This window comes from Lepidochelys kempii, chromosome 1, assembly GCF_965140265.1.
Source record: "Lepidochelys kempii isolate rLepKem1 chromosome 1, rLepKem1.hap2, whole genome shotgun sequence".
In the NCBI taxonomy this organism is placed as follows: Eukaryota; Metazoa; Chordata; order Testudines; family Cheloniidae; genus Lepidochelys; species Lepidochelys kempii.
The window spans coordinates 216,380,303-216,393,354 of NC_133256.1; the positions used below are offsets into that span (position 1 = coordinate 216,380,303).

A 13,052-nucleotide genomic window follows, 5' to 3' on the forward strand; every position below is an offset into this window, starting at 1 on the left:
AGCAACATTCGGTCTTTATCTTTCTGTGTTAGCCTCAGGAGAGTGATATCATTCATGGACACCTGGTTGAAATAGGGGAATTTTTGTAAGGGAACAGTAAAAGGACCCCGTTCTTGCTGGATTGCTTGCACTTGGCTAAAAGGGATCATCTCAGAGAATAGCCACGCGGCAGGGGGAGGGGTGAAGGGATCATCCCAGAAAATAGCCACACGGTGGGGTGGGGGGAGGTGTGCGCTGCACATCCACCCAAGAACCGCAGCCCCTCCTTTTAAATGTGAAACCCAACTGGCATTGCTTGCTATGGGAAAGGATGGCGCTGCAGTTTGAAACCATTCCCACATGTTATGAAGGCGTAAGAAGCCAACCCCACGTACCAAAAGGCTTACCCTGGCTGCCTGGAAACCGAATTCTGTTGCCCAGCCATTTGTGATGTGTCACCATACCAGCAGGTGCTCAATATAAAAGGCAAAATGTGACCTTGTACCTAAAGCACATGTACTGTCTGCTGTGAATTGCTTGATTCACTGTGAAAGAGTGTCCTTTTTGTTCTTAGAAATGTATCTTAAATTTTACTCTCCCTTTTTATCTACCCCCAGGTGCAAATGTTTCTATGCTCCCCCTATCATCTCTGTCCCTGAGGTTATCGCACATTAGAAGGCAGAAAAAAAAACGTACTCGCAATGACATGTTTTCTGAGCTCATGAAGTCCTCCTGCACTGATAGGGCACAGCTTAATGCATGAAGGCATTCAGTGGCAGAGGCCAGGAAAGCATTAAGTGAGCGCGAAGAGCAGAGGCAGGAAGCGATGCTGAGGCTAATGAGAGCGCAAATGGACATGATAAAGCGTCTGTTGGCACTGTAGGAAAGCCAACAAGAGTACAGACCCCCCCCCCCACTGCATCCATTGTATAACCACCTGCCCTTCTCCCCAAGTTCCATATCCCCCTCACCCAGGCGCCCAAGAACGTGGTGGGGAAGGCTCCAGGCACCCAGCCACTCCACTCCAGAGGATGGCCCAAGCAACAGAAGGCTGTCATTCAAATAGTTTTGATTTGTAGTGTGACTACAATAAGCAATGTGGCCTTGTTCTTCCCTCCTCCCGCACCCCACCCCACCCGGGCTACCTTGTCGGTTATCTTTTTTTTTTTTTTAATAAAGGAAGAATGCATGGTTTCAAAACAATAGTCACTTTATTTCCTTTGCCAGCTGTGATCCAACGGGGGAGGGTGGTTGGCTTACAGGGAATTAAAATCAACAAAGGGGGCGGGTTTGCAGTAAGGAGAAACTCACACAACTGTCACACCGTAGCCTGGCCAGTCATGAAACTGGTTTTCAAAGCCTCTCTGATGTGCAGCACGCCTAGCTGTGCTCTTCTAATTGCTCTGGTGTCTGGCTGCTCAAAATTGGCCACCAGGCGATTTGCCTCAACCTCCCACCCCACCATAAACATGTCCCCCTTACTCTCAGATATTATGGAGCACACAGCACGCAGCAATAACAATGGGAATGTTGGTTGCGCTGAGGTCTAACCTAGTCAACAAACAGTGCCAGGGAGCTTTTAAACCTCCAAAGGCACATTCTACCACCATTCTGCACTTGCTCAGCCTATAGTTGAACTGCTCCTTACTACTATCCAGGCTGCCTGCGTACGGCTTCATAAGCCATGGGAGCAAGGGGTAGGCTGGGTCCCCAAGGATACCTATTGACATTTCAACATCCCCAACGGTAATTTTCTGGTCTGGGAAGTAAGTCCCTTCTTGCAACTGCTCAAACAGTTCGGAGTTCCTAAAGATGTGAGTGCCATGCACCTTTCCTGGCCATCCCACGCTGATGTCAGTGAAACATCCCTTGTGATCCACCAGTGCTTGCAGCACCATTGAGAAGTACCCCTTGCAGTTTACGTATTGGTAGGCAAGGTGATCCGGTGCCAAGGTAGGGATATGCATTCGGTCTATTGTCCCACCACAGTTTAGGGAACCCCATTGCAGCGAAGCCATCCAGTATGACCTGCACATTTCCCAGAGTCACTACCCTTGACAGCAGAACGTCAGTGATTGCATTGGCTACTTGGATCACAGCAGTCCCCACAGTAGACTTGTCTACTCCAAATTGATTCCCAACTGACCGGTAGCAGTCAGGAGTTGAAGCTTCCACAGGGCTATCGCCACTAGCTTCTCAACTGTCAGGGCAGCTCTCATCTTGGTATTCCTGCGATTCAGGGCGGAAAGCAAGTCAAAGTTCCATGAAAGTGCCCTTATGCATGCAAAAGTTTTGCAGCCACTGTGAATCATCCCATATCTGCAACACTATGCGGTCCCACCAGTCTGTGTTTGTTTGCCAGACCCAGAATCGGCGTTCCACTGTATCAACCAGCCCCACTGCCGCCATGATGTCCCAATTGCCACAGCCCGTGCTTTCAGGAATGTCTGTGTCCATGTTCTCATCACAATAGTCCTCGTGGTGGCGTCTCTTAGCCCGGTTCTGCACATACTCCAGGATTACGTGCAAGGTGTTTACAATGCTCACAGCAACAGCGGTGAGCTGAGCGGGCTCCATGCTTGCCGTGGTATGGCATTTGCACGGGTAACCCAGGAAAAAAGGCGCGAAACGATTGTCTGCTGTTGCTTTCATGGAGGGAGGGAGGGAAGGGCAACTGACGACATGTACCCAAAACCACCCACAACAATGTTTTTGCCCCATCAGGCACTAGGAGCTTAACTCAGCATTCCAATGGGCAGCGGAGACTGCGGGAACTGTAGGATAACTTCCCACAGTGCACCACTCCAGAAGTCGATGCTAGCCATGGTATTGAGGACACACTCCGCCGACTTAATGTGCTTAGTGGGGACATACACAATCAACTGTATAAAATCGATTTCTAAAAATAGACTTCTATAAAATTGATCTAATTTTGTAGTGTAGACATACCCTAAGGATATAAAACATACAGTTACAGAGCAAGCACACACACTAGATTTCCCCATTCATTCCAATGACTTGCACATTGTAAGAATGCATGTGTCTGCCTTCTAAACCAGAGTGTGCTTTCAATCCAGTATCTGCAATATATGGCAAGAATGACTGTGTCTGTAGTGGAAGTGGTTGAATCAGAGGCCTTTTCTACATTATGGCTGAAACAATTCCAGTAATGAGGGTAATCCAGCAGAGTTTTCTTGATCATTGAGAGTAGACTATTTCTCCTCAGGTAACAGTACATTTTGCCTATCATGATGTTTAGAAAGTGGCTTCCATCCAAGCTCAACATGCTGTGGAAACATTAAAAGGGCACTGTCAAATTTAAAAAAAAAAAAAAAAATCACAACTGTCTGAAAATGGTGTACATGCTATTACCACTTGCAATACCTAGCTGAAAGAGATAAATAAAGGAAAAAAATATATATACGTTTACTTTGTGTATTTGACAGCAGACTAGTCAATTTCATGATTTCCCCCTGTATAGTCAGTTTCCCTAATTTATGACAGTTTCATACAGTAATGGGAAAATAAATTGAAGGAAAATGTTATTGTAAAAACAACAAAAATTGACAGAGTGACTCAGGAGCAGGTGCCAGATCTCAAACTATTTTTAATTCAGTCTTTGAAATTAATGAGATTAAGGTCCCTTTAAATCTCATAACAACCTTATGAGGTCAGTCAGAATTTTGGGTCCATTTTACTTATAGGGAAAACTGACACACAAAAAGGCGAAGTGACTTGTCCACAGTCAAAGAGTGAGTCGACGGAACTTCTAGGAATAGAACCTGTGTCTCCTAATGCCCAATCCTGTGCTTTAAGCACTAAATTACCTTGTTTCACCATACGCCATCTAACCAAGATATCCTAATATCCAGCGTCCTTCACACCCACAATCCCATGTAGTAATCAAATGATGTGTATTATCATGAACTGATGACCTCTAGCACTGCTCTAGGGAAAGGTGAAAGTACCCCCACTCCCTTCAGGGAATGACAATTAGAGTTGTTTTCTGATCAAATCTAGTGAGATGCTTAAATTCAACCCTCTACATGTGACATAGATAAGTGATCATGGGAGACTTTAACTTCCCAGATATAGACTGGAGGACAAGTGTTAGTAATAATAATAGGGCTCAGATTTTCCTGGATGCGATATCTGATGGATTCCTTCACCAAATAGTTGCTGAACCAACAAGAGGGGATGCCATTTTAGATTTGGTTTTGGTGAGTAGTGAGGACCTCATAGAAGAAATGGTTGTAGGGGACAACCTTGGTTCGAGCAATCATGAGCTAATTCAGTTCAAACTAAATGGAAGGATAAACAAAAATAGATCTGTGACTAGGGTTTTTGATTTCAAAAGAGCTAACTTTAATAAATTAAGGAAATTAGTTCAGGAAGTGGATTGTACTGAAGAACTTGTGGATCTAAAGGCAGAGGAGTCCTGGAATTACTTCAAGTCAAAGTTGCAGAAACTATCAGAAGCTTGCATCCCAAGAAAGGGGAAAAAATTCATAGGCAGGAGTTGTAGACCAAGCTGGATGAGCAAGCACCTTAGAGAAATGATTAAGAAAAAGCAGAAAACATACAAGGAGTGGAAGATGGGAAGGATCAGCAAGGAAAGCTATCTTACGGAGGTCAGAACATATAGCGATAAAGTGAGAAAGGCCAAAAGCCATGTAGAGTTGGACCTTGCAAAGGGAATTAAAACCAATAGTAAAAGGTCCTATAGCCATATAAATAAGAAAACAAAGAAAGAAGAAGTGGGACCGCTAATCATGGAGGATGGAGTGGAGGTTAAGGATAATCTAGGCATGGCCCAATATCTAAACAAACACTTTGCCTCAGTCTTTAATGAGGAGCTTAGGGATAAGAGTAGGACGACAAATGGGAAGGAGAATACGAAGGTAGATATTACCACATCCGAGGTAGAAGCCAAACTTGAATAGCTTAATGTGACTAAATCAGGGGGCCCAGATAATCTTCATCCAAGAATATTAAAGGAACTGGCACATGAAATTGCAATCCCATTAGCAAAAATTTGTAATGAATCTGTAAACTCAAAGGTTGTATCGTATGACTGGAGAATTGCTAACATAGTTCCTATTTTTAAGAAAGGGGGGAAAAAAGTGATCCAGGTAACTATAGGACTGTTAGTTTGACATCTGTAGTATGCAAGGTCTTGGAAAAAATTTTGAAGGAGAAAGTAGTTAAGGACATTGAGGTCAATGGTAATTGGGACCAAATACAACAAGGTTTTACAAAAGGTAGATCGTGTCAAACCAACCTGATCTCCTTCTTTGAGAAGGTAACAGATTTTTTTAGACAAAGGAAATGCAGTGGATCTAATTTACCTCGATTTCAGTAAGGCATTTGATACGGTTCCACATGGGGAATTATTAGCTAAACTGGAAAAGATGGGGATTGATATGAGGTGGATAAGGTGGATAAGGAACTGGTTAAAGGGGAGACTACAACGGGTCACACTGAAAGGTGAACCGTCAGGCTGGAAGGAGGTTACTAGTAGAGTTCCTCAGGGATCGGTTTTGGGACCAATCTTATTTAATCTTTTTATTACTGACCTTGGCACAAAAAGCGGGAATGTGCTAATAAAGTCTGCGGATGACACAAAGCTGGGAGGTACTGTCAATACAGAGAAAGACCTAAAGTTTGCTGCTGTTGCATAATCTCATGGCTATACTCAGCAGCTACTATTACAAACCCCACTACTTGTGGTCCATAGTTGTCAAGTAGTGACCCCCACCTTTAGGGTTTAACCTGAATCAATTTGGCAAGTCCTTGGAAATTCAGATTAGAGGAAGTAAGACACACAAAGTTAATGGGATACAACCTGGTTACTACTAAAAGGAAAACTGAAATGGCTTTTTTATTTGTCAAGACCCAAGTCAGTAGTTACAAGTGTCTTGCACAACTGCTGATGTAATAAGTAGCAAAGGAACCTGCTCTCCAATGCACTGCTTTACTAATTATCCAATTTTGAGATATAGTTGCTGGGAAAGCAAAGGAAAAATCAATTTTTAAATTGAATTTTTAAATGCTGGTAATGTCAGCAGAGAAACCAAGGATTGAATAAACCACAGATTAACCTTGCTTTTCCTCCTAGAGATGACCCTGATTACTCAGAGGCACACTGGGAGGAGGGCAAGAACAGAGGAATCTTGCACCTTTGCTGTTCTTGCTCATGGAATAAAGACCACAGTAGCTCTAATAGGCACCCATCTCAGCACCTTTCATGAGCACTAAATTCACCTAATTTCTAGTCACCGTTAGGTATTTTGTGCTCAGGGCAGTTTCCTCTCCAGCCTCTAGTGTGGAGTTACATCATCTACACATCATCAAGGATGATGTGATTTTGTGATGGCTGCTGCCAGCAGCAGGAGACATGCCAATTCTGCAGTGCTGGGCGAGGCTGGCCAAGGCTGCTGGCCTCTGTTCCATCATTCCCAGAGCCATTTGCTGCATATTGTAGGGAGGGCTCTCAAACAGAGCTGTATGACTAATACCAGAAAGATGCTGAAGGGAGCAGCAGCAAAGCATCTGGATATAGAGCTGACTGAAAAAGAGACAGATGAAAACACCTCTTGGTAGATTTAATGGCAGCTCTTAGAGAGCTTTAGTAAAGGGGGACTGTTTTTAAAACACAAGTAAACATCTTTCCACCAGAGATGATCCGGGTCCATCCCTTATGTTGTACTGTAAAGGATGATAGTCATTCTCTAATCCTCATTGTTCCTTCCAGGTCTCTCAACCTCCAGATATGCCCACATGTCCTGGTCTCATTATTCCCTTTAGCATCTTCATCTGCCAACACAGGAACTTGGCGAGACAGGATCTCAACAACTTGTTTCCAACTCAATGGCTGAATCAGTAACAAGGGACAGGTTGCATGAGGGGAAATGAATCAGGTCCCAGGATGTGGTGGAGAGGTAGGTTAGGATGGACTTGCACTAGACTGCATCGTTCCTGGTCGCAGCTGCCTGAGCAACCTCAGATGCTTGGATCAGCATCTTCTATTGACTGTAGGGGCAAGCCATTCTCCGCAACCCAACATCTCGGTTTTATTAATATCTCCTTTTCAAAATATAGAAATAAAACCCCCTAGCCAGGTCCCAGACATCATCCATCTGTCAACGAACAGGCCAGCTAACCACAGCGCAGGTCTTTTCATTTATGCGCATACCACTACTCTCCCTTCCTGTAATCCCTAATCCAGGTTCTCATTCATTTTTGCATCCCCAGTTGTGGGGGAGCCCAGAAGTTGCTCTAAAGACTGAAGTCTTAGTTTTATGACCAAACAGTTTTTAGAACACACCACCTCCATTCAATCCAACAGCTCTAACTGCTAAAAAGCTCATGAAAGAGCCTCTCTGTTTTACCTCACAACCTCTCTTCTCCAATATCAGAGGCAAGGAGGAGCTACTACTCTCAAACTGCTAATAATTACAGAGCAAAGTTTTCAAAGATGGATGTTCAGGTGAACAATTTTGGTGGAAAGGTTCAGAGTTCCTTAGTGATGCTCTCACCAGCATCTAGGTCCTATGCTCCATTTCTCTGATAGCCAGCTTCTTTAAAAAAACAAACAAACAAAAAAAACACATGTAAAACCTATACACAGGCAAGGGACAAAAACCTACTCAATTCTATACCAGATCAGCTCAGTAGTCCATCTACTTTAATAATGCAGTACCCTATCTCCAACAGTGGCCAGCAGCAGATGCTTCCATGTAGGGTACAAGAACCCTGAAGTTGGCAGTTATGGAATATCCTGCCCGTAGGGAAAATCACCCTCCACTTCCTTTAAGGCAGGGGTTCTCAAACTGGGGGTCGGGACCCCTCAGGGGGTCATGAGGTTATTACATGGGGGGGTAGCGAGCTGTCAGCCTCCACCCCAAACTGTGCTTTGCCTCCAGCATTTATAATGGTGTTAAATATATTAAAGAAAGTGTTTTTAATTTATTGGGGGGGGGGGTCGCACTCAGAGGCTTGCTACATGAAAGGGGTCGCCAGTATGAAACTTTGAGAACCACTGCTTTAAGGTCTGGTTTATGCCCCAACTCATGAAAGGTTTCTATCCCTTCCAAACTTTAAAAAAAAAAAAATTATTACTGTAATTCTGGATGTTCGCCATTTCCCTATAAATATACAATCCTGTTTTGAATCCTGCTAACTTTTTGACCCAAGTGGTATTTTATGGCAACGAGTTCCACTGTTAACAGTGCACTGCATAAATGGATAATGTATTTCCTTTCATCAGTTTCAACTTGCTGCCTTTCAATCTCACTTAGTGCTCCATTGCTCTTATTTTGTGAGAAACAGTGAACAGAAGGGCCCAATCTACTTCCTCTGTACCATTCATTATTTTGTATGACAACTTTTTATATCCTCTGTTATTCATCTCTTTTCTAAGGTAAACAGTCCTAGTCTTTTTAATCTTATCATAAGCAAGTTTTTTCTTGTTGCTGATCATTTTTCTCTCTGAACCTCTGCTGTTTCTGCCAGATTTTTGAAACAGGATGACTACAACTGCACACAAGCAGAGTGAAAATGTGCCATTGATTATACAAAACAACATGCTGAAAGATTTTTTTTTTTTTTTTTAAAGTTACAACCTTAATTCTAGCATTTCCTAACTTGTGGGTTCTTGACTTTTCAAACTTAAAGTTTTGGGGTTTTTTTTAAAATGTAATGTCCTAAGTTTTTAAACAAAGAAAAAAGGCAAACACAAACTCCATTATACACAATCGTAACCACCAGCTTCCCCACAGCATGTGTTAGCAGCATTTGAACCCTACACCTCCAGACCTGCAGTAGATGATTTGTGATTTGATCTATGATTTGTGCTAAAATAATATGAGCTGGCAGCAGCAATAGGTCATTATCCTCTGTGGATCAGTCACTTGAGAAGAAAGAGTGGATTATATCTGCAGGGAGTTAAAATATAAGAATGGCTATACTTGGTCCATCTAGCCCAGTATCTTTTCTTCTGACAGTGGCTGATGCTAGATGCTTCAGAGGCAATTAACAGAACCGGGCAATTATTGAGTGATCCATCCCCTGTCATCCAGGCCCAGCTTCTAACAGTCAGAGGCCTATGTACATCCAGAGCATGGGGTTGCGTCCCGGACCATCTTGGCTAATAGCCATTGAAGAACCTATCCATTAACTTTTCTCATTCTTTTTTGAACCTAGTTATACTTTTGACCTTCCCAACAACCCCTGGCAATGAGATCCACAGACTGACTGTGTGTTGTGTGAAGAAACACTTCCTTTTGTTTAGTTCTAAACCTGATGCCTATTAATTTCATTGGACAACTCCTGCTTCCTGTGTTATACAAAGGGGTAAATAACGCTTCCTTATTCCCTTTCTCCATGCCATTAATGATTTTATAGATTTCTATCACATTCCCCCTTAGTCATCACTTTTCCAAGCTGGACAGTCCTAGTCTTTTTAATCTCTCCTTGTACAGAAGCTGTTCCATATCCCTAATCATTTCTGTTACCTTCCAAAAAAGATATTACCATTGGAAAAAGTACAGAGTGGCAGGGAATACAGAACTGCACACAATGTTCAAGGTACGGCCGTACTATGGATTCATATAGTGGCATTATGCTATTTACGATCTTATTATCTATCCCTTTCCAAATGGTTCCTAACACTGTTAGTTTCACTGCCACTGCACACTGATTGGATGTTTTCAGAGAACTATCCACAACTCCTAGATCTCTTTCCTGAGTGGTAACAGATAATTTAGACCCTATCATTTCATATGTATAGTTAGGATTATGTTTTCCAATGTGCATTATTCTGTATTTATCAACATTGAATTTCATCTGTCATTTTGTCACCCAGTCTTGTGAAATCCCTTTTGAACTCTCACAGCCTGCTTTAGATTTCACTATCTTGAGTAATTTTGAATCATCTGCAAATTTTGCCACCTCATTGTTTACCCCTTTTTCCAGATCATTTATGAATATGTTGAACAGCACTGGGCCCAGTACAGATCCTTGGGGGACCCCGCTATTTACCTCTCTCCATTCTAAAATCTGACCATTTATTCCTACCCTTTGTATTCTATCTTTTAACCAGTTACTGATCCATGAACGGACCTTCCCTTTTATATCATGACTGCTCACTTTGATTAAGAGCCTTCAGTAGGGACCCTATCAAAGACATTCTGAAAATCCAAGTACCCTAATGCGACTGAATCACATTTGCCCATGTTTGTTGGACACCCTCAAAGTATTCTAATAGACTGGCAAGGCATGATTTCGATTTACAAAAGCCGTGTTGGCTCTTCCCCAACATATCAAGTTCAGCTGTGTGTCTAATAATTCTGTTCCTTACTACAGTTCCAAGCAATTTATCTGGTACTGAAGTTAGGCTTTCCAGCCTGTAATTGCTAGGATCACCACTGAACCCTTTTTAAAAAACTGTCATTACATTAGCTATCCTCCAGTCATCTGGTACAGAGGCTGATTTAAGTGATAGGTTACATACCACAGTTAGTAGTTCTACAATTTTGTGTTTCAGTTCATTCAGAACTCCTGAGTGAGTACCATCTAGCCCTGGTGACCTATTACTGTTTTATTTATTAATTTGTTCCAAAACCTCCTCTATTGACACCTCAATCTAGGACAGTTCCTCAGATCTGTCACCAAAATTGTATGGCTCCAGTGTAGGAATCTCCCTCACATCCTCTGCAGTGAAGACCAATGCAAAGAATTCATTTAGCTTCTCTGCAACTGTCTTGTCTTCCTTGAGTGCTCCTTTAGCACCTCTATCATTCAGTGGTCCCACTGATTGTTTGGCAGGCTTCCTGTTTCTGACATACTTTAAAAAAAAAAAAGTGTCTTTTGGTCTCTTCAGATTCTTGGTTGGCTTGCCTAATTATATTTTTACACTTGATTTGCCAGAGTTTATGCTCATTTCTATTTTCCTCAGTAGGTTTTTACTTCCAATTTTTAAAGAACGCCTTTTTGCCCTGACTCTTTTACTCTGTTGTTTAGTCATGGTGGCCTTATTTTGACCCTCTTTGCTTTTTTAGTTATTATTTTGGGGCATACATTTAATTTGAGCCTCTATTATGTTGTTTTTAAAAAGTTTCCCTGCAACTTGCAGGCATTTCATTCTTGTGACTGTTCCTTTTAATTTCCATTTAACTACCTTCCTCATTTTTGTGTAGTTCCCCTATTTGAAGTTAAATGCTACTTTGGTGGCCTTCTCTGGTATTTTCTCCCCCACAAGTATGTTAAATTTAATTACATTATGGTCGCAACTACTGAGCGGTTCAGTCACTCAGGACTAAATCAAGAATTGCTTCCCCCTCATGGGTTCCAGGACTAGCTGCTTCAAGAAGCAGTCATTAACAGTGTCCAGAAGTTTTATCTCTACATGCATTGTGAGGTGATATGTACCCAGTCAATACGATGACAGTTGAAATCCCCATTATTGAGTTTTCTATTTTTGTAACCTCTCTAGTCTCCCTGAGCATCTCACAATTACCATCACCATCTTGGTCAGTAGTATATGCCTAATGCTATACTCTTTATTATTAAAGCATAGAATTTCTATCCATAGAGATTCTGTGGTATAATTTGGTTCATTTAAGATTTTTATTATATTTGACTAGGCTTTCTTTCACATATAGTCCTACTCCCCCACCTGCACAACCTATTCTGTCATTCCTATACATTTTATACCCTGGTATTACCATGTCCCATTGATTATCATCATTCCACCAAGTTTCTGTGATGCTTGTCATATCAATATCCTTATTTAACACCAGGCACTCAAGTTCACCTATCCTAGTATTTGGACTTCTGGCAGTTGTATACAAGCACTTAAAAATTTGTCTATATTTCGTTGTCTGCTTTCATGTGATTTAATTGAGTAGGACTCTTTCATTTGTCTGTTTCTCTTCAGCTCCTACCTGTACACTTTATCAACTTCTCTCCTCTCCTCTTTACTAGGATATAGAGTTGTCCCATTTTACAGATAGGGTAGCCAAGCACACAGCACTAGCAGATTCTTTCTGAGAGGCAGTGAGATAAAATGAATGAGCTTGGGTTTGCCATATTAAATATGTGGATTCCATTCCCAGCTGCCAGCTTCTCAGTGGAGTATGATGCCTCAGTGGAGTATGATGCCTTCCATTCCCCCTTCTGTAGCTTCTCAGTGGAGTATGATGCCTTGTTCAATAATAGTTCTGTGCCCTTCACAACCCTGTACACAAGTTGGTATAAGAGATGAGTACAGAACACATTTCTACTGGATCTATTCCAGCACTCCTTCCCCTAAGCCAAAAGGGTATTTTGATGGGGATGGGTAGACAGTGGCGGAAGCAACAGTGGAAGATGACAGATTCATTTTGCCTATGTCCCATCTGGAGATTTGGTACTGTACATAGGTGCAACCACAGGGGGGAAAAAACCTGCAAGGCAGGGGGAAGAGATGACTAGGAGGGAGAATGTGGTTCAAGAAAAGACAAAAATGAGGAGAGAGGAAGGCTAGCCCTAAGCAAATTTCTCTTCCCACCCTTCCAGCACATTTTATATCACTCCTTTAAACAAATATAAATGTTACTTATGGTATTTTGCATCACCAAAGAGAAAAAATAAAGTAAAAATGTTAAAACGCCGGGGGACAGAACATGTTTTCCTCTCTGTCCATCCTTCCCAGCAACTGTGCCTATGGTTCTGTGCAGTTGCCTTAGCCCAGCATAGGGACAGTAGAGAAGCATGCTTGGTGCAGACAGAATCTTCTGAAATTTTAGCAGTAAGACTCTCATAAATGCTGTAGAGTACATCAACTACTTTAAACTGCCAAATCTGAACAAACTTCATGGGGAAAAACACAAAACACCTATTTGACCACAGGACCATCTCCTTGACAAATGTCACATTCCTCATACAAATCTCAGAGCATTAGAAATCTTAAAGGTTGGAAAGATTTTGATAATGGGAACTGCTAGACAACTTTACCTAAGTGTCACTATTGCTCCTCTTGTAATAGTGGCATTGTATTTTCAATATTATTTTACATTCCATTCCTTATACAT

General features: G+C 42.0%; 1 protein-coding gene across 3 annotated transcripts in view; it reads right to left on the reverse strand.

Moving 5' to 3' along the window:
• RIMKLB (ribosomal modification protein rimK like family member B) overlaps positions 1-13,052 on the reverse strand; it is a 66,455-nt gene that overhangs the window by 43,496 nt on the left and 9,907 nt on the right. The window lies entirely within an intron of this gene.